Source organism: Camelus bactrianus, chromosome 20, assembly GCF_048773025.1.
Source record: "Camelus bactrianus isolate YW-2024 breed Bactrian camel chromosome 20, ASM4877302v1, whole genome shotgun sequence".
Taxonomy (NCBI): domain Eukaryota; kingdom Metazoa; phylum Chordata; class Mammalia; order Artiodactyla; family Camelidae; genus Camelus; species Camelus bactrianus.
In genome coordinates, this window is record NC_133558.1 from 39,494,869 (window position 1) to 39,513,890 (window position 19,022).

A 19,022-nucleotide genomic window follows, 5' to 3' on the forward strand; every position below is an offset into this window, starting at 1 on the left:
AGTCCAGCTGGAAGAGGTGCTCCAGGACTTGCCTCTGCCCCTGCAGAAGTCGCAAATCGCCCTATCTCCATCTCAAGAGCCAACAAATTAGTTGTTTTTTTAACATTATTTTATTGAGTTATAGTCATTGTACAATGTTGTATCAAATTCCAGTGTAGAGCACAATTTTTCAGTTATACATGAACATACGTATATTCATTGTCACATTTTTTTCGCTGTGAGCTACCACGAGATCTTGTATATATTTCCCTGTGCTATACAGTATAATCTTGTTTATCTCTTCTACATTTTGAAATCCCAGTCTGTTCCTTCCCACCCCCTGCCCTCTGCAACAAATTAGTTTAAGTTATTTCCATGGTGGTTATGGATGATTGCACAGCCTTTGGGTTCTTCTTGGAGCTAAGAACTTCATTTCACAGCAAACACAGCTTGCTACCACCTAAAACACTACTAGCCAAGTAGAACCATCAGTGTTTGGTTAAAAGAAAAGACTACCTGGCTTTCTAGAATAGATTCATATGGGGTGGGGGCCTGATTTCATTGCCCAGTTTTGAAATCTAGGCTCACTCCTTTGCAGCCTATTAACAGGATGAACAACGACTATCTCAAGGAATGGCCTAGTGGCTGGCGCGCATGTCCTGTCCAATGTTAAGTGCCCCTGTGCCGTCACAGTCTTTGTTTTGTTTTGTTTTGTTTTTGCTGGGGAGTAGTTAGGTTTATTTTTTCTTTCTTCATTATTTTGAGTGGAGGTGCTGGGGACTGAACCCAGGACCCCGTGCATGCTAAGCGTGCACTCTACTTCTTGAGTTATAGCCTCCCCAGTGTCATGTTTTTAGATTCCACATACAAGTGCCCTCATATGTTGTTTGTCTTTGTCTGTCTGACTTACTTCACTTAGTATGATGATCTCCAGGTCCATCCATGTTCTTTTGTTGTTGTTTTTAGTGGGGGTTTTTTTGTATACATTTATTTTTATTGAAGTCTAGTCTGTTTACAATGTTGTGTCAATTTCTGGTGGACAGCAAAATGCTTCAGTCATACAGGAACACACATATATTCATTTTCATATAAGTTACTACAAGATATTGAATATAGTTCCCTGTGCTACACAGTATGAACTTGTTGTTTATCAGATTTTGTGGAATCCTCCTGTATTTCAAAGTGAGAGACACTCAGCTAGAGTTCAGTAGGTGTTATGTGTGATTCATTGGGTTTGTAGATATAATTCCTGATGTATTTGAGCTGTGAGTCTTGCTACTCCACCATCTTGGCACCTCCCCTCCCACCCATGCTGTCTTGCAGAATATTTTAACCAGTCAAGGCCACTCAGTGATTGTGACAGAACCAGATGTAGAAAGGCCACTTAGTAACTAAGTTCCAAACCAGACAGGGACAGTGAGGCTCTGCAGTCAAGACCATGTTCATCTCCTTGCCTCCTGGATACAAATTGCCAAGATAACCACAGATTGCTCCATTTTAACAAAACTGGTCTCTGCTTCTCTAAATCCTCCTGTAACAGGCTCCCTGCAGCCTGCCCTACCAAGAGGCTCTGTGTTTCCCAAGTTCTTTCTTCTCTCTCCATGCAGGACACTAAGGAGCTCACTTTGTCTGACTACACATGAGTAGCTGAGGTCAGTGGGTGGCGGTGCTGTGGTCTGAGGGCTGGTGTAACCCCCCTGAAATTCACATGTTGAATTCCACACCCCCAAGGTGATCTGGACTTCCCAGCCTCCAGAACTGGGGGAGATAAATGCTGGTTGTTTACAAACCACCCATCTATGATATTTTGTTATAGCCTTTTGAGCAGATGGAAACAGTACCTGTCCAAATCCAGGGAGGCCTTTTTGGAAAATCCTGTCCTGGTACCTTCCACCCCTCAGCCGTACCCTGGTTCATGCCCAAGATCTGCCCCAAGATCTTTTCAAACTAGAATGAAGCTAGTTTTGAATTCCTGGACCTCAGAAAAGCAAGCACTGATCAAGTAATCCAATTGGACATTAAAGTATTAGCCCAGAGTAGGCAGCTCCTTGGAATGGCTTTTCTATAGGGATGGGCCCCCCGCCCTAGGGTGGGGATGTTTAGAAGGCTATATTTAACACAGACTCTGGGCCTTTCCTGATTTCTTCTAAGCCCTGTTCTTATAAGTTGCTTGAACTTGCCCCTATTCAGCATAGGGTAGGAGGAGCTCAGGACAATGAGATCAAGCCATGGTGGGTCTTTCCTGAAAACTTTCTTTCCTTTAGAATGTTACATAGAAAAGGAGCGGGAAGAGTTCATCTTCAGTGAGTGGTCCTTGCTCATGCCCCCACACCCTCCCTCTCTTCACAGTTTTTTCCTCCCTCTCCATCTGTCCCAGATCCCTCCCCATCCCCCGACCATTCCCCACCTCCCCTACTCCCTCGCAATGTGGTCCTTTAGGTGCGCATCCCTCCTGGCAGGCTGCCTGGATGGTGACCACCACCACATTGAGATGCACAGCCAAACCTTCATTCAGCTGGAGGCGGGGTTCACCGCCACTGGCCTGACACGTGTCCTCATTGTTGGACCTTTAGAGGGAAGACAGTGGCTTTTCCTCATGATTTGGAGCATCGGGAGCTGGGATTCCCACAGCCAGGCCCGAGGTGGGTGTCCTCAGCTGGACTGTGGTGGAGGACTTGCTGTGGGGTTGCTGGCATCTCCGTCACCTCCAGGGTCACTCACTTAGCTGGGAATCCTCATGCGCCCTGAGTTGTTGAGCCAGGGCACTTGGGAGTTATGGGAAGGCAGTAAGGAGGTGTGGATGGGGCAGCCAGGAAGGCCTGGGCTGAGGTTACACCCTTTGATGTCCCCTGGGGGGCCTGGCCTGCCCTAGGGTCCCAGTCGTGAGCCCCATCTCACCAGGACACTCTCTGCAGGCCAAGAGATGATGCAGCGGGTCCAGAGCCAGCCCCTGACCATGCACGACCTGGCCGTCCCCCGCTTCCTGCAGCCTGACCCAATGGCCCTGTCTCTGCCCCCGGAGAGTGAGGGCTGCCTCTCTTGGAACCTCCCGGGCTTGCCTGTACCGATGGGCTGGTAGTGGTGACACCACTAGATTTCAGTCTCAGTAGTAAAGGGCTGCTCTCCCCTGGGCAGCTGATGTGAGGGGAAGTTTTGGCTTGGGCATTGATGAGAAAAGCGGGCGAAGAGAATTGACACAAGGTTGACTTTGTGGTCCAGTCTTGTCCCTTGAAGGCCTTCTAGGCGTGTGTCTGAGAGATGTGCCTTTCCTGAATGTAAGAAAGTGGTCTGTGAGCAAAGATCCAGTAAAATAAGTGTCCCGGTGAGCAAAGCCTTTGATGTGCTGTTCCTTCCTTTGGGTGAGCTTCTCCAGCCCCGGGGGGGGGGGGCTTCTGGGCAGGTCCAGAGATCCAGGGCACCGGGATGGGCTGACATCTCCTTCAGAAACTGCTTCTCTTAGACCTGGAGCCTGGGCAGGCTGTTCTGGGTTAAATGAAAACAAGGGCTTCTAGAACAGAAAGGACTCTCCTAGCAGCCTGAGGGTCCCCTTGGACATAAAAGGTAGACAAAAGAAGAGGGGAGAAAGGTGGGAGTGTGGATGGAGGCAGAACGTGGTCCCACCATGCAAGCGCTCAGGCATGGTCTCTGACTGCCTGCCAGCCATTTGGGGGTGGGACTGGGGAGTGTTTCTGGGAGCAAAGGATCCTGAGGTCTCACCAGTCACGAATAAACTGACTGGTGAGGCTTCCTAAATCTCCATTCCAGAACTTTCCTGGATGCCAAATCCACATTTGGAACTCTCCCCAACATGATGGACTATGGCCAGACTCCAAAGAGGTTTTGATGGGTTTAAGCCAATCAGGGCATAACACGTGACTGTACCCAGGTGTAGGGCTGCACATGGGACTGTTAGTTTAATAGGGTGTCAGGAAAGGACTTCTATCTCACTTGGGGGGCGGGCTCCCCACTCCACCCACCTCCTGTGATGTAGGAGGGGGCATGAGGTGCCTCTCACCCCCAGAGCCATCTGCGGACAGTGGGAGGAGCCGCCAGTGTCAGTGCCCGGCTGACCAGCAGGACAGCAGACACACAGAGCCGGAAACCTTGTTTGAGCAAATTGTGCTCTGCCTGGAGCCCCCTCCCTCTGAAGTTCAGTTATGCTGGGTAGTAGAATGTCTTTGTGTTCAAGGTCGTTTCAGCCAGGTCTGTCCTGACTGGTAGATTACCCGTGGTCACGTGGTGAGGATTAGATTAGATAACACCTGGAAAGATTGATTGGCATGATACTGGGCAGTCACAAGCATGAGTTATTTTATTTTATTTTTATTTTATTTTATTATTAAAATTTTGTTTTCTCAGATGGAGGTGCTGGAGATTGGACCCAGGACCTCATGCATGCTAAGCATGCGCTCTAACTCTGAGCTACACCCTCCCCCCATGAGTTGTTAGAGTTTGGGATCCAAGGACTCTAGGCCTGCTCTGGCTGTGGGCTTGGTACTCGTGTGATATAAAGAGAAGTGGGGAACAGGGATGTGGTTTTATGGGCCTCGGGGATGGGGAAGAGAGACTAAATCCCCCTTCTTTTCTTGGAACACATGGTGGCATCTGAGCAGTCTTCCTGGTGGGTGGGCAAAGTCCAGGCCTGTGTGCTACCCATGGGGGCTGAGACAGTTGTATTCGTGAACAGAAGAGGGATGGAGGTGAAGGATGCTGAGGGCTGGGTGGGGATGAGGAAGGGGCTGCTCCTCCCAGTTACAAGAAGAAGTAACATGAGACCTGCTACAGTGTGAATGAGCCTTGCTGATCACAGTCTTGACTGAAAGGCCTCCGAAGTTAGGGGTTGGGAGTTGCTGAAGACACTTTCATTTACTGAACATTCTCAAGTACCTGCTGCCTGTAGGACACGTGAAAAGCCTGAGATGAGTCATCAGTGAGATGTCCCTGGCCTCAGGACGTCTGTCTGGGGCATCCGAGGTGATGCCCCAGTGAAGACGCGGAGAGGTGCTACTCAGGAGGGAAGTCTGGGCTGGAGACATATGACAGGGTGGGCATCCTGCCTAGGCGGTCATCAGTGAAGCCACCTGGGGGAGGGCGCAGAGGGCGAGGGAAAGGGAAGAGGTTGAGGGTGGAATCTGGGAGGACATGCAAGGAGTTTGGAAAAGTGAATGAAGATGGTTGATCTGGAGAGGGCAGTGTTCTCTGTCAACTGCAGAAAAGCTAAAAGGGATACTGACTGAAGGTGCCCGTTGAATCAGCCTCTAGAGCTCATGGGTGATGGAAGAGAACTGGTTTCTGTGGGGTTGGGTGGGTGAGGTTCTGACTGTCTTGCTGGTCAGGAGGAATGCTGGGGAAAGCGGATGGATGCTTGGTTCTAAAGGGAAGGTGGGATGTAGAGTAAAAGAGGAAGGTACATTCTCAAGAGGTGCTGATAATGTGGGAGAGGCTTACTTCTGTTTCTGGGGAGAGAGTAAGAGTGAGATGCTACCGTTATGGGAAAGGAGAGTGGCAGCAGGGGACAGCCAGGGCGTGGGGGTCCAGAGTGGAAGAATTAGTCTCCCCTAAGGCAAAAGCTCCCACCATGGAGTGACAGGTATCCCCACCACCAAGTGCAGCCACAGGTCTCAGGTAACAGGAGGTGGTGTTGGATCAATGCCCGGAGGGCTCAGGTGAGGAGAGTCAGAGATGCTCAGAAGCATGGACCTGGGGTGCAGGTTGTTGATATCTTCATGGCTCACCTGAGTGAGTGGCACCCTGAGCTGTGGCCAGGGGAAGGAGTGAGTCCCTTGGGGTCACGGGATGGCCAGGGGTTGGCGTCCAGAAAGGTAGTCACACCAGTGTAGGCAAAGCAAAGGGGAAGGAAGAAGCAGGTAGTGGAAAGAGATGAGCTTCGCTGAAGAGAAGGAAAAAAAAAAAAGGTGAAAAGTTGAGAACTTAGATGAGTAGATGAAGTTTATCCCAGAGCACATGGGACTTCAGCTTGTCAGCAAATCAGGAGAAGATTGAATCCAGCCATGGGAATGGACAAAGAAATAGATCACACCAGCGTCAGTCTGGATTTTCTATTCATTTATTTGAACTGGAAAGTTGCCGTTCACCAGTTTTGGGTGCCGTGGTTTCCAGGCAGGGCGTGTATCTATAGTTTGCACACCGTGTATCTGATAAATTTCTGCTTTGAAATGTAAGATATGAACCTCAATAATTTGGAGCTAGACGGATCAGAGGGTGAAGTCTTACTGTAAAGCATTAAAACTTAAAACTTTTGGGGAGGACAGGGTAATTAGATTTTTTTTAATTTTTAATTTTTTTTTTTTTGAGGGGAAGTAATTAGGTTTCTTTCTTTATTTTTAGTGGAGGTTCTGGGGATCAAACCCAGCACCCCCTGCATGCTAAGCACAGGCTCTACCACTGAGTTATTACTCACCCCTTAAACATTCTTTTTGATTGAGGTATAGCCAGCTTACAATGTCATTTAAACATTTTTAAAGAAACGATTATTTGTCCTAGATTCTTAAAGCTATGGAAAACAAGCTCATAAAAGTGGCCGCTTCAAGGTCTGGGAACCTACTCTTATCCATGCCTGGGGTAGAGTGATGTCTTTGCTTTCAAGTGATGGGGGTGAGAGGTACTATTTAAGTGGCTCCCAAAGTCTTCGGCAGCTGTTTACACATTTAAGTCAATCAAGAAGCATGTTCCACATGGATTACTTCCACGAGTCCCTAGAAGGTGTTAGGACAGGCACGTCCCTGTCTGATCTCCTTAGAGCCATGGTGAGAATCTCCCCATCCTACACCCCCGTCTTCCCCCTCCTGTTTAAAACAACTCTCTTAGGGCTTTTTGGCTTTGTGTTCCAGAGCTCTAACATTCTGAGCCTCCTTCAAAATAATTCCATTGGAATTAGTCGTGGATACTTGGTGCAGAAATGCTACTGACTAGGAAGGGGATATTTTAGGGCAAAAGGGAACCACACTTTTTGGAGCAGAAGCCCTTCCCTGGTGAGGCAGAGCTCAGTAGATGCTAAAAATTCTGAGTCGCCAGGCAGCTGCAGCATTTGGGAAAGTGCCTGTTCCCCACTTGTTATCTCGTGTTCAGCAAACCCTTTCACTGTTGTTAACACAAGGTTCACCTGCACTGGCATCTGAGTTTTGAGCTATTAAACAAAAATATATAAATATATCAAAATAAATCTCTAGTATAATATCAAATTAACTTTTCTTATAACACCCTCAAACACATTTGCAAATCTGTCCCCTCCTCAAGTGACTGATGATTTCTTCAGCAACATTGTAAAAGGATAATTTTTCATTTCAACCCCAAATCTCTATACGATCAGTTTGGTTGACTGGAACCAGTCCGTTCAGAACCAACCAGATAAAAGCAGTCAACACCAGCTGTTTATAGACATCTTTTTAATGTTTTCCTTTGAAACAAATAATCTCAGTAAAAGAGAGCGAAGGAAATTACATTTGAATGGTAGCTTGACGTGGATATGACATTGCTGATCTGTTTGTTTTCAGGGGACAGACGGCTGCGTTGTCATAGATGGCTTCCACACCTGCTCACTTAAATGCATGGGATTATATCAAGTTTCTCTTACAAAAACACAACCATGTCATTTGAAGGCAGAAAACTACCAGCTTCTGGGGTGGTAAGTTAATACTCTGGATTTTTCTCAATTTGAGTGAAGTGACCGATTAATTTAGTTGCTCAGTTTTCATCATCCCTTCCTATGGGTCTGCTTTGCACATGGGCATGCAAGTTAGGCACGTTCCTCCTCTCTGTGACACCTGTTTTACCTGCAAGTTAAGAGCTTTCAGAATCTCTGAGTCAGTGGGGGGTGAGAAGTCACCTTAGCACAGGAGATAAAGACTTAAAAACTCAAGCAAGTGTCTTCCTTTAAACAGAACTTGCAATCTACAGACATCAACTTAGTTGAACAAAATGCAAACATTTAGATCAGACACAGCGATGTTTTTCAGTGAACCCCAAAAAAGGGATATCTGCAACGAAGTGTTAGCTCGGTCAGCCCTACGTATTGAAGAAGGCAGACCACCTTGAACTGAGAAAGCGGGCGGCTTCTCACTGCTCAGCTACATTGCACTTCAAGACACCATCCGGGGCTGAGCAAAGGGACTCTGCCAAGTGTAAGTGGGAGTCCCCTCTAAGCCCTACTGAGACAAACGTGGCAGACAGAGCCCAACGGTCTTCACACAGCACAGCTAGCTTTTAGCATCCCAGAAGTTTTGTGCTAGACAGACACAAAGTGGTCATGGCTTCGATGTAGGAAAGCTTTTCACAACACGGTTTACCATGTTTGGCTGTGATTAAGACCTCAGTGATGGGCTGACATTTTGTTTCCGATTCTTCCATCTTCAGCAATGTTGGATGAACCGTACTGCGTTTAAAGGGGCCTAAGGCGGGGGGGGGTCCCCAGCACATTCAGAGCTGCTGCTGCCAGTGGGGCTTGACCTAGAACAGGGTGTGTCCAAGAACCAGTGCACCTGAAAGTTGCTACCTCCTCTCCCTGCTTCAGCCAGTATCTGGAGACGGCCTGCTGAGTGCACAGGGGGGTCTGGTTTCAGTTCAGTGGAGGGGTGTGTGCGTGTGTCTGTGTCTGTGTGTGCGCACACATGTGAGTGCGTGCACACTGTGTTCTTGTGTACACCCTCTTTGGGAGGATGGATCACAACTTCAAGTTGAATAGAGATGCAGGTAGCTGAAAAATTGCATTTAACAATTTTCCTAAAATTGTTTAAAAAAGGAAAATAACTAATTTGAAAGCCTGATAAAGTCTTTTTGACTGGTGTGTGACATTTAGACTTTTATCTTCTGTGCATCTTCAGCAGCCAAACAGCTTCTGAATGATACACTCCAGGAGAGTGTACTCTAGAGAATCCAGGTGGGGTGAGAAGAGGATGCTTTCAAAATTTCAGTGATTATCAAAAGGACATGGTTATTAAAAGGTTGAGAAGCACATTTTGGGTGAAGTGGAGAAGTGGTTTACTTGGGGTTGGAGATGATGAAGGCCAGAAGCAAAATAGTGGCAGGGAATCTGGACGCCATTAATGGAGAAGAAAATTAGGGGGCGAGTCTGGGATGCAGAGAGCCAATGAGGGAGAGAGCATGGGAAGGCTGTGGTGGATTTCATGGCCAGCTGATAACCCTGCTCATTCCTCTTGGCTACTGGGAGAGTTTTTCTGGAGGCAGCACTGTCGGCAGGGAAAAAACTCTTCCTTCCTGAGTCCTTCTGTGGCTGGATTTAACTGAAGAGCTGTCTGGCTCTTCCTGGCCTTTTCAATGGCTACCTCGGCTGAAGTTCTGATGGTCTGAGACAGCAACAGTGGTTTCTAACAAGCAGTCAGCTTTGCTTTCTGGTAAATACATTTTCCACTTCATTTCCCTTGGTAATTTTTGCCACCATTATATTATTAAGTGTTTGGATTTGCAGACCCCACCAGTGTTACCTGGCTTCTAACTATAAATGTACCAAGAAACTGAATCAATAATTTCAGATTTGGGGTGGTGGGGGCAACATTCTTGGGGAGAATAGAAAATGTACACCACTGAATTAAAAAGTAAAGGAGGTTTAGTTTTAGCCTTTCATATGCAAAATGTACTACATGCAGGCAAAAGACATTCAGGGCATATTAAAGAAATCAATGCCTTGCAAAATGCTCTGCTTAGATATAAGGGGTGATTAGGTAATTGAACTCCCTAGCAATACTTGTTTTCTAAAAAATCAAGTTCTTTTGGTTTGTTTCTCTCCCTCTCACTGCCTTTGGAGGGGGAAGTCCTTGTCTTGAACTTGACTTAACTTCCTGGCGTTGTGTCTGGATTCTGTTCAGGCCTTCCCTATCTCAGCCTTACTCCCAGGTCCCATTCCCCAGGATCCCACCTGCCCAGCAGCCTCAGGGGAACAGCTTCTCACACCTCCCTTGACACGGGGCAGTGATGGCAGGCCTGGTGGGGGGCGGGGGGCACCACTGCAGGGAGATCAGCTCAGGCCCACTGGCTTGTGTCAAAGTTGGCCACTTACAAAGTTGATTTCAGCCATCAGGGAATCCATTCCCCGTGAAGTCAAGGGTGTCCTGCAGTCAGTCTATTTGCCCCACTGGCCCTGAATTTCATTATTTGCACATTTTCTAATTGAAGAACATTTTCATCCTAAAGAACATGAAAATGATGTGCCAAATTGCACGGCATTATATCACCAAAAACACACCAATTGACATTCAAATTCCATTAATAATAAAAGAAGTGAATAGCAACAGGTTAGCAAATCTATCTCAAAATAAGCAGCTGTTTCTAGCCTCCCCCAGTTTGTTTTACTGGCTATCTTGTTAGCAGCTGTTGATGACAGCCATTGTGTTTAAATATCCATGATGACCTCATTTTGAAAATGTATTTTGTATTTAATCACAAAGCAGAAATGCCTGAAATTTAAAGGTGTTGCCTTGTATAATTTCAAAATGCAGAGTCCAATCTTCAAAATGACTGAACCTGGGCATTTTCATGCACCCCCTAGCATCAGCGGTGTTTGGTTTCTCAGGATTTTTGACTCAAGGTACCTTTACTGACCAGGTGGGCTGATGTTGATGGACCTTGGAATTTCAGCCACCCCTAGATATGCATTTTGATGCATTGAAAGATAACAGGGCTTCTAAACTGTCTTTCATGGTCTGTCTAACTGCTGCAAACTCAGCTTTGTAGAAGGGCTTGCCACGGAGTCCATGCAATGGTAAGCATGGCTAAAGGACCCACTACACCGGGAAAGAGACCAGAGAACTTATTTCAGTTTGATGTGGGGCAAGCTGAGGGCGTCTGTACTTTCTCCTGCTTTACACACGCTCTGAGATGATTGGGAGCTTCCAGTCCTTAGAGGGTCTGGGTCCCAGGAGGGCTGTGGCTCCACATCAAAAGTGTCTGTCTCTGTCTCTGTCTCCTCTGGACCCACCACCTCATCAGTTATAAACAATCTGGATTCCCTCCATTTGGGGTAAAACTCTTGGCTGCCTCTTGTACCACTAGACTCCCTCTCCATGGATCAGATCAGGTTTTGTACAGAGACTTGCCCAGGCCCCTGAGGACCATGGGGTGGACAGACAGCAGGGTCTCCCCATCCACGTTGAAGCTCTTGCACAAAGAGTGGTCCTTGCTCAGGTTTGAGTGTGCAGCCGGAGCGCTGTCCTTGGAGGCGATGAGGCAGGTGACCACGTCAGAGATGCTGTCCTGCAAGCCCGTGGGGTGTGGGGGCAGGGTCTCCAGCCAGCCAGAGTAGAGGCTGGAGGGCGGGGAGGGGTGTGGGATCTGCAGCATGAGGAGGGCAGCTGGCATGGGTGCCACAGGGACTTGGCTGGAGATGCTGTGGGCGGCCACATGCCCACCCCTGCAGGGCCATGCCCTTGGCTCCCTGGCACCTGTGTCACTGGGCTGTGTAGAGCAGGGCTCAGTGCAGATAAAGTCTGGGCACTGAGCTCATTTGGCATCAGAATGAACTGCAGGCATGGAGGGATGTTGGCTCTGGCCGACCTGGACAAGGAGCTCCTGTGTCTGCAGGGCTGGACAGGTCTTCGCTGTCCGCTGGGCTCTGTCAGAGGTCTGTTGACAGTCACATGGCAGGATCTGGAAGGAGGTCAGACTGAGGGTGGAGGCCGAGTCCTTCCAGAGGACCTTTGATATATGTCTAGCAGACGGTCCAGCTCGGACTCGATGGACTGTACCTAAAAGTGAGGAAAAGGTGTAACCTGTTATTAAGAATGGGCTTCATGGGGAGGGTGTAGGTCAGTGACAGAGGGTGTGCTTAGCTTGCACGAGGTCCTGGTTTCAGTCCCCAGTACTTCTGTTAAAAATTTAAAAACAAACAAATAAATAAATCTAATTACCCCCTCCCCAACAAAAGCCCCCCAAAACCAAAAAAAAAAAAAAAAAACAAACAAAAAAGTCAGACAAAGAAAGGTAAATACCCCATAATCTCACTTATGTGGAATCTAAAACAAAACACACAAAAAAATACCCAAACACATAGAAAAAAAGGTCAGACATGTGGTTGCCAGAGGCAGGGAGTGGGGGAGGGGGGATTGGAGGAAAGTGGTCAAAAGATACAAACTTCCAGCTAGAAGATAAACAGGTCCTGGGGATGTGGCGCCCGACCCGATGACTGCAGTTAACGCTGCTGTAAGGTGTGTAGGAAACGTGTTAATAGATCTTAAGAGTCCTCATCCCAAGCAAAACAAATCTTTCTCTTCTTTGGCTTTTTCCTGTGTCTGTATGAGATAACGGGTGCAGCTAAAGTTTTTGTGGTCAACACTTCACAATATACGTAGGTCAAAATGTTATACGCCATGCCTTAGACTTACACAGGGACACACATCAGTTATAGAAGTAATTATCAACTGGAAAAGCAGTCTTAGCCAAAACGTTAAGCAGTGTAGTTGAGTCGCGCCTGTCTTTCCAGCTGGACCGCCCGGCCGAGCATGCTGAGGTCATCTGTGGTCCCATGTTCTGCTGTCATTTCCACCGCTCTTCTTATCTGATGTGATTCGCCCTTTTCCAAGAATTTGATCAACACTATTGGAGAAAAGATCTGATTCTGAGTGTGGAAGGTGGAGCTTGCCTTAGGCCAGAATGAAGTGTTTCGAAAGGAAAAAAAGACCTTTAATTTACATAAGAGGAAATAAAAATGATCTGCTGGCTCACGGGCTTATCGGCTTCACAGGAAAATTACACGAGGTTCGTTTTCTCGGTATTTGAGTCCATGTTGAAGTCACTCATGGCTGATGTTCTGGAGGCAAAATTGTCCTAAAGTACCAATTTGTCTGTTTCCATCTCGGACCAGGCACTCCTGAATTCAGCCACTTAAAATATGACAAAATCATAATTATGAATATTTCATGTGAATAGAACAGATCAGTCAATGGACATTTATTATCCATTGATAAGTGGGACATATTCAGGTAACAAAGCTGTGGTCTCCATCTTGGGAATTCCAGTTGGACAATATATACATACATCACGTAAGCAAGAAACTCAAGGTTCGTTCTGCAGTTTCTGTTGCAGTTGAACTTTTATAAAAACACTGGGGGCCCTAGATAGTTTCATGAAAAGACTTGGAAGACCTTGGCCACCTGGGCAGAGATTGTAACATGACCACAGCTCAGTTAAAACAATTTCCAAGGAGACAATCAGCCTAGATTGAAATTACTTTCTTTGTGTGTGCTTTAGAACTGAATTATGAGGAATATGGACTCAATTTTCCAGTTTGCTTTCCTTGGAAATACAGGCAGTGTCTGCCTTCTGCCTTCTGCCACGATATCTGATCTGTTCAACTGGGAGCTCTACAAGGATGTGGCCATGACTTTGTTCATCTTGGGATGCCCACTGTGCCTGGAACATGTTACAGGTTCAATACGTACCTGCGGAACAAATGAACGGATGGATGAAAAAAATTGTGGTTTCTATAACTCATCAGCAGGTGTTTTGCTAAGGGCCTAGTATATGCCTCACACTGGGCTTTGTGTGCTGCGGGCCTATAAACAAATGTTTAAGACTCAGCCCTTGTATTTTAAGAACTATTCAATCAATGTTCAGAGCAGCACTATTTACAATAGCCAAGACATGGACACAACCTAAACGTACATCAACAGATGACTGGATAAAGAAGTTGTGATATATTTGTACAATGGAATACTACTCAGCCATAAAAAAAGAATAAAATAATGCCATTTGCAGCAACATAGATTGACCTGGAGATCGTCATTTTAAGTGAAGTAAGTCAGAAAGAGAAAGAAAAATACCATATGGTATCACTTATATGTGGAATCTAAATAAAAAAAAAAGACACAAATGAACTTATTTACAAAACAGAAAGAGACTCGACAAATGTAGGAAACAAACTTCTGGTTACCAGAGGGGAAAGAGGGTGCAAAGGGATAAATTGGGAGTTTGAAATCTGCAGATACTAACTACTATATATAAAATAGATTAACAAGTTTCTTCTGTAGAGCACAGGGAACTATATTCAGTATCTTGTAGTAAACTATAATGTAAAAGAACATGAAAAGGAATATATATATGTACATGCATGACTGGGACATGATGCTGTGCACCAGAAACTGACACAACACTGTAAACTGACTATACCTCAATTTTAAAAATGGGAAGGAAAAAAATAACTGTTCAGTCAAATGCTGGTTATTTGTGCCACTCATTTCTCAGCCTCAACTCTGGTACAGGATACCAAGGTCACGAACGCTTTTACACTCTGCATAGACTCTAGATGCTGGAGAGGGTCCGAGAAGGGAAAGGTCTGTTTTGTGGGCTGGAGAGTCAGGTAAAGTTAATGAAGGCGACAGACTAGCCTATTTCTGAAGGATGCTTAGGATTTAGGCAATAGTAAAAAGACAGCAGCGGCAGCAATCACTTAGATGACATTAGCAACAAACGTGAACATTTCCTGAGCATGCAATTAATGTGTGTTAACTCATTCAATCCTCATGACAGTCCCAGGAAGCCCCCACTAACATCCCCACTTTTACAGATACTGAGACACTGTATGTTAGGGGCTTTTAATGACTGATTTTCTCTCTTAAAACTATGTTAAAGCAAAGTCAGGCTGTCTGATAAAAGTGAATTAGAAATATGGAATCAATTTTTTAAAAAAGAAACAAAAAAAAGGAAAAAAGGAAAACAGAGCAACAAAAAACAAACCGAAAATAAAAACAGAAAAAAAGAAAGGAAAAACTGAAAAAAAGCAAAGAAAAAACAGGAAAAAAAAAAAAAGAAAAAGGAAAAATATATAAAACAAGAGAATGGGCCCTAAAATTATTCTGCCAAGGACTTAGGAATCTGGCCAAAGACCTCGCCTCGCCTACCAGCCGAGCCTGGGAAAAGCCTGTGAGTGGCATTTATCTCCATGGTGAGATCCAGATGCACGTGTGGAAAATCGGATCAGCAGTGTGGGGACCACGGTGCTTTTGCAGTGCCTCGAGGTTCTGTCCTGGTCTCTTACAGCAGAGAGTGGTGCCAATGGGAACTGACAACATTTAAAGCAGAAAGTCCACCAAAGTCGAAGGAATACTAAGTACTCAGTCAAAGTACAGCCCATGAGCCCATCTCCCAGGAAAGGGATGCGGTGCCAGCGACCGTGGGCCTTCACTGTGACTGCAGATGTCTGGACCGCCTGCCTGCGTGCTCGGACCTGCAAAGGCAGCCGCCCTCTGCGGCAGTAAGAAGGGCTGACCCACACCTGCCTTTAAAGGTGCAGGAGGGCTCCCTTAGGCATTGTTTTTAAAGCCTGAATAGATACACTGAATCTAAAAAGGCAACAAACTAGTGAAGAAAACAAAAAAGAAGCAGACTCATGGAACAAACTAGTGGTTACCAGCGGGGCAGTGAGGGTGGGGATATTTAGGGGGAGAGAATTATATTGGGGGGGTTATTATGGGATTACATGAGATCATGTGTGTGAAACTTCTGAAAATTATAAAGCACTATACAATTTAAAGAATCTTTCATTCAATAAGAAGAAAGTTTAAAAAATAAAAAATAAAGCCTGGGTATGGAAAAATAAAAAATAAAATAAATAAAACAAGAGAAAAAGAAAAAAAAGAAATATGGAATTCAAGAGTTTACGACAGAACGATTCCTCGCAGTGTCTATGCCTGTTAGAACGTATAACATTTGCATTGCTTACTATGTTTGCAGGCTTTTAATTCTACACATGCCCAGATGACCAGCAGAATATCGTTCAATGACATCTTTTACATCCTACGGGCATAGTATTTTCCTTAAACTTTCATTTTGCAACATGAAATTTCATAATTCTACAAGGACGACATGTTAGGTATTAATCTTCATAACTTCACCAAAAGAAGTTACTCAAATAGCTTCCCAGTCAATGTAAGAAACTCTGGGTGAAAAACATTATGCATCAAATTATTTCAGGCTCCTGTAGAAATGCAGCATAAAAGCCTGAGATTACAGTGGGCAATTTAAGAATGTCTCATGTGAAGCACACCTTGAGAGCAGAAAAATAGAGTAAAAAGGAGACTAATCACTAAGTGTGGCACCTTTTTAATGTCCAACTTCAGCCCTTGGCCAATCTCTAAAAGGCTAGAGAGGCTGCCTTGGGGTGATTCAGTGATCAAAAGGCCCTGGGTCACCTCAAAAATGAGCCCTAGTATGTGTGCCCAGTGTCCACCTGCAGGACACAGGGAGCTGGTCTCCCATCACCGAGTCCTTGCTGGATGGCCGGTGCTGTGTTCAACCCTTGAAACTCTAAGACTTTTCCATCTATGATGTTTGTTTGGGTCAAGTGGAGGCTCAGGAAGTAGGGTAATCTGTCCAAGGTCATACCCACTGGTAAGAGGCAGGTGTTTGTTTTTTTTAAATAGAGGCACAGGGGCTTGAATCCAAGACCTTGTGCATGCTAGGCATGCCCTCTACCACTGATATACACCCTCCCCCCCCCCCCAGAGGCAGGTTTTTGCTGATACAAAAGTCCATGTTGTTACCACTCCACTAAGCCAGCGCAACAGGGTAGGTCACAGGCAGGCAAACCAATAAAGGTTCAGGAAAATGTCAGGCTGTCCACCGACCTCTTCCTGCTTCCTCTGTGTGCTCTCTGACACCCTCACAAGCAAATCCCAGGCTGCATTCATCTGCTTAACTCACCGCCAGCTGTCTTCCAAAGAGAGTCGATGCTGGGAGCACACTCCACCCTCAGACCGACCACCATCCTTCTCCCAAAGGGTCCCTTCCAGGAGCCAGGCCAAGGCCAGTGTGGCCTTGAACTGTACTGGTTCCCTTTCAGCATCAGTCCTAGGGCTCCTCTACCCCAGGTGTAGGATGCGCGTCTGTCCCAGTGGGGACGTCGGTTTTGCCTGGCATTTCCCATCTACAGCCCGCCACTGCATACTGAGCCTCTGTGATCCAGGGCATGAGTAGCCTGGGTCCTGGTTGTTTTGCAAGAAGAAAGGAAGCCCAGAGTTCAGGAAAGTCATGAAGGTGAGGAAAGTTGAGGAAAATGTCCAAAGTGGCTGTTAGATTATAAATTTGATAGCTCTGTTAACTCTTAGATATTTTTTCTCTCTCCCAGGCCATTCCATTTCAGATACTAAGACTTTAAACTACAAGGTGAGGGGAAGAGAGCTGGGGGTTAGGGGAGCCCCTAGTTGGAAATGTCAGTTGGAAGTCCTGGGAGGAAGAGGAGATGCTAATTTCACATCCTGATTCTCACATAGGCCACCCTGTGTGTCATTTATCTGACTCCAAATGCAGCTGGACATAAATCCAGACCAACTCAAAGTCTAGACAGAGGGTGCAAAGTTCCTTCTGTAAAGGGTCAGATAGTAAATATTTTATGCTTTATGGGTCATATGGTCTCTGTTGACACCACTTAACTCTGCATTGTAGCATGACAGCGACTTTAGACGGTACAGACACAGGTGGATGGAGGTCTGTTCCAATAAGACCTTACTTACAAACACAAGCATTGGCTTAGCTTTTGGCCCCACCCTGTAGTTTGCTGACCTCTGGTCTAGACACGATGATCACTGAGGAAATGCCTTGTGCCCAGGAATTAAAAACAAACAAGAAAACAAACAACAACAAAACAGACTTACGGTTACCTGGGGGGAAAGGGGATAGGAAGGGATAAACTGGGAGTTTGAGATTTGCAGATACTAACTATTACATATATAAAACAGGTAAACAATAAGTTTCTATTCTATAGCACAGGGAACTATATTCAATATCTTGTAATAACCTTTAATGAAAAAGAATATGAAAACAAGTATATGCATGTACATGCATGACTGGGACATGATGCTGTGCACCAGAAACTGACACATAACTGACTACACTTCAATTTTAAAAAATCAAATATATATATAAAATATATATAAAGCCTGTGAACTGGCCTGGAAGAAAGAAGCAGAAAATGTCAATGGACTCTTACAATGCTTATAAAAGAAGTTTAATATGATCTATGGATTCCCTGGTAGAAAGGGGTGTTTGAGCAAATCATTCCAGAGTAAAATTAGGACCTTTAGAGTACAGTTAGTGATTAAGATGCTACACTTCCGGGCAGTCCTTGGTGGTCTAACCGTGAGAAGGGCGCTGTCGGCAGCTTCATTTAGCAGGTGAGGGAACAGGGTGGTGAAGTGACTTGCCTGAGGTTAAGCAACTCCTGAGGACTGGATCTGAGTCAGTCCTCCTCCAGTGCTGGGCTCACAGTCACAATGCTCTCCTGCTGTCTTCACACCAAGATCTTAATATTTTATTTTGTTTTTTGAGAGGGCGGTCATTGGGTTTATTTATTTATTTACTGGAGGCACTGGGGATTGAACCCAGGACCCTGTGCATGCCATGCTCTACCACTGAGCTACACCTTGCCCCAAGATCTTAGGATTTTAACACAAGACAACAACAGCAGAAGGGATGCTTTGCTATGAGACGGCTCTTTCCCTGCCCACGTGCTTGGCATATAGTAGCTGCTCATTAAAACTCAGCCCCGTGAATGGCCTGTTCTTACTGGTGTTGTCGGTAGGTCCTTCCAGGACCAACAAAAAGGAGGAGAAGTAAGTGACACTCCCATTGTCTTCTTTTCTTTACGAGGACAAACTGCAGCCCTGGAGACAAGACAGCACAAAGAGACACCCCTAAAGTCAGCCTCCTCTGATGCCGTCGGTAACTAAGGCGAGGTCTGGGAGGAAACCTCTGCACAAAGCTGACATGAGCAGCAGGACCACTAGAGGGGGGAAGAGATTCATCACAAACCTACACTGGCAGCTGCGCTTGAAACAGAAGTCAGCTCCCAGGATCTCTGAGCACGAACAAAAGCTAAAGCAAAGTCAAACTCGGGGTGGAATAGATCTATATATACACACGACACATGTGCGCTTATAAGGAAATGTAGGTGCATTTGTTGCATTACAAAATCTTGCAGAAGTCTTGTTCCAGCCCTCTAAATCAGGGTTAAAAACACTGTACATGTATATGCAAAAATAAGAACAGTGGGAAAACAGGAGAGGCACTGACCATCGCCA

General features: G+C 45.9%; 1 protein-coding gene and 1 pseudogene across 1 annotated transcript in view; one reads left to right on the forward strand and one right to left on the reverse strand.

Moving 5' to 3' along the window:
• Positions 1-19,022, forward strand: part of KHDRBS2 (KH RNA binding domain containing, signal transduction associated 2) — a 644,953-nt gene that overhangs the window by 620,704 nt on the left and 5,227 nt on the right. Inside the window, exon 19 of the mRNA XM_074348987.1 lies at positions 7,494-7,624. The gene's annotated coding sequence lies outside the window, so the exon portion shown is untranslated. The remainder of the gene's footprint in view (positions 1-7,493; positions 7,625-19,022) is intronic.
• LOC105083897 (potassium voltage-gated channel subfamily KQT member 5-like) lies at positions 7,821-16,822 on the reverse strand (annotated as a pseudogene).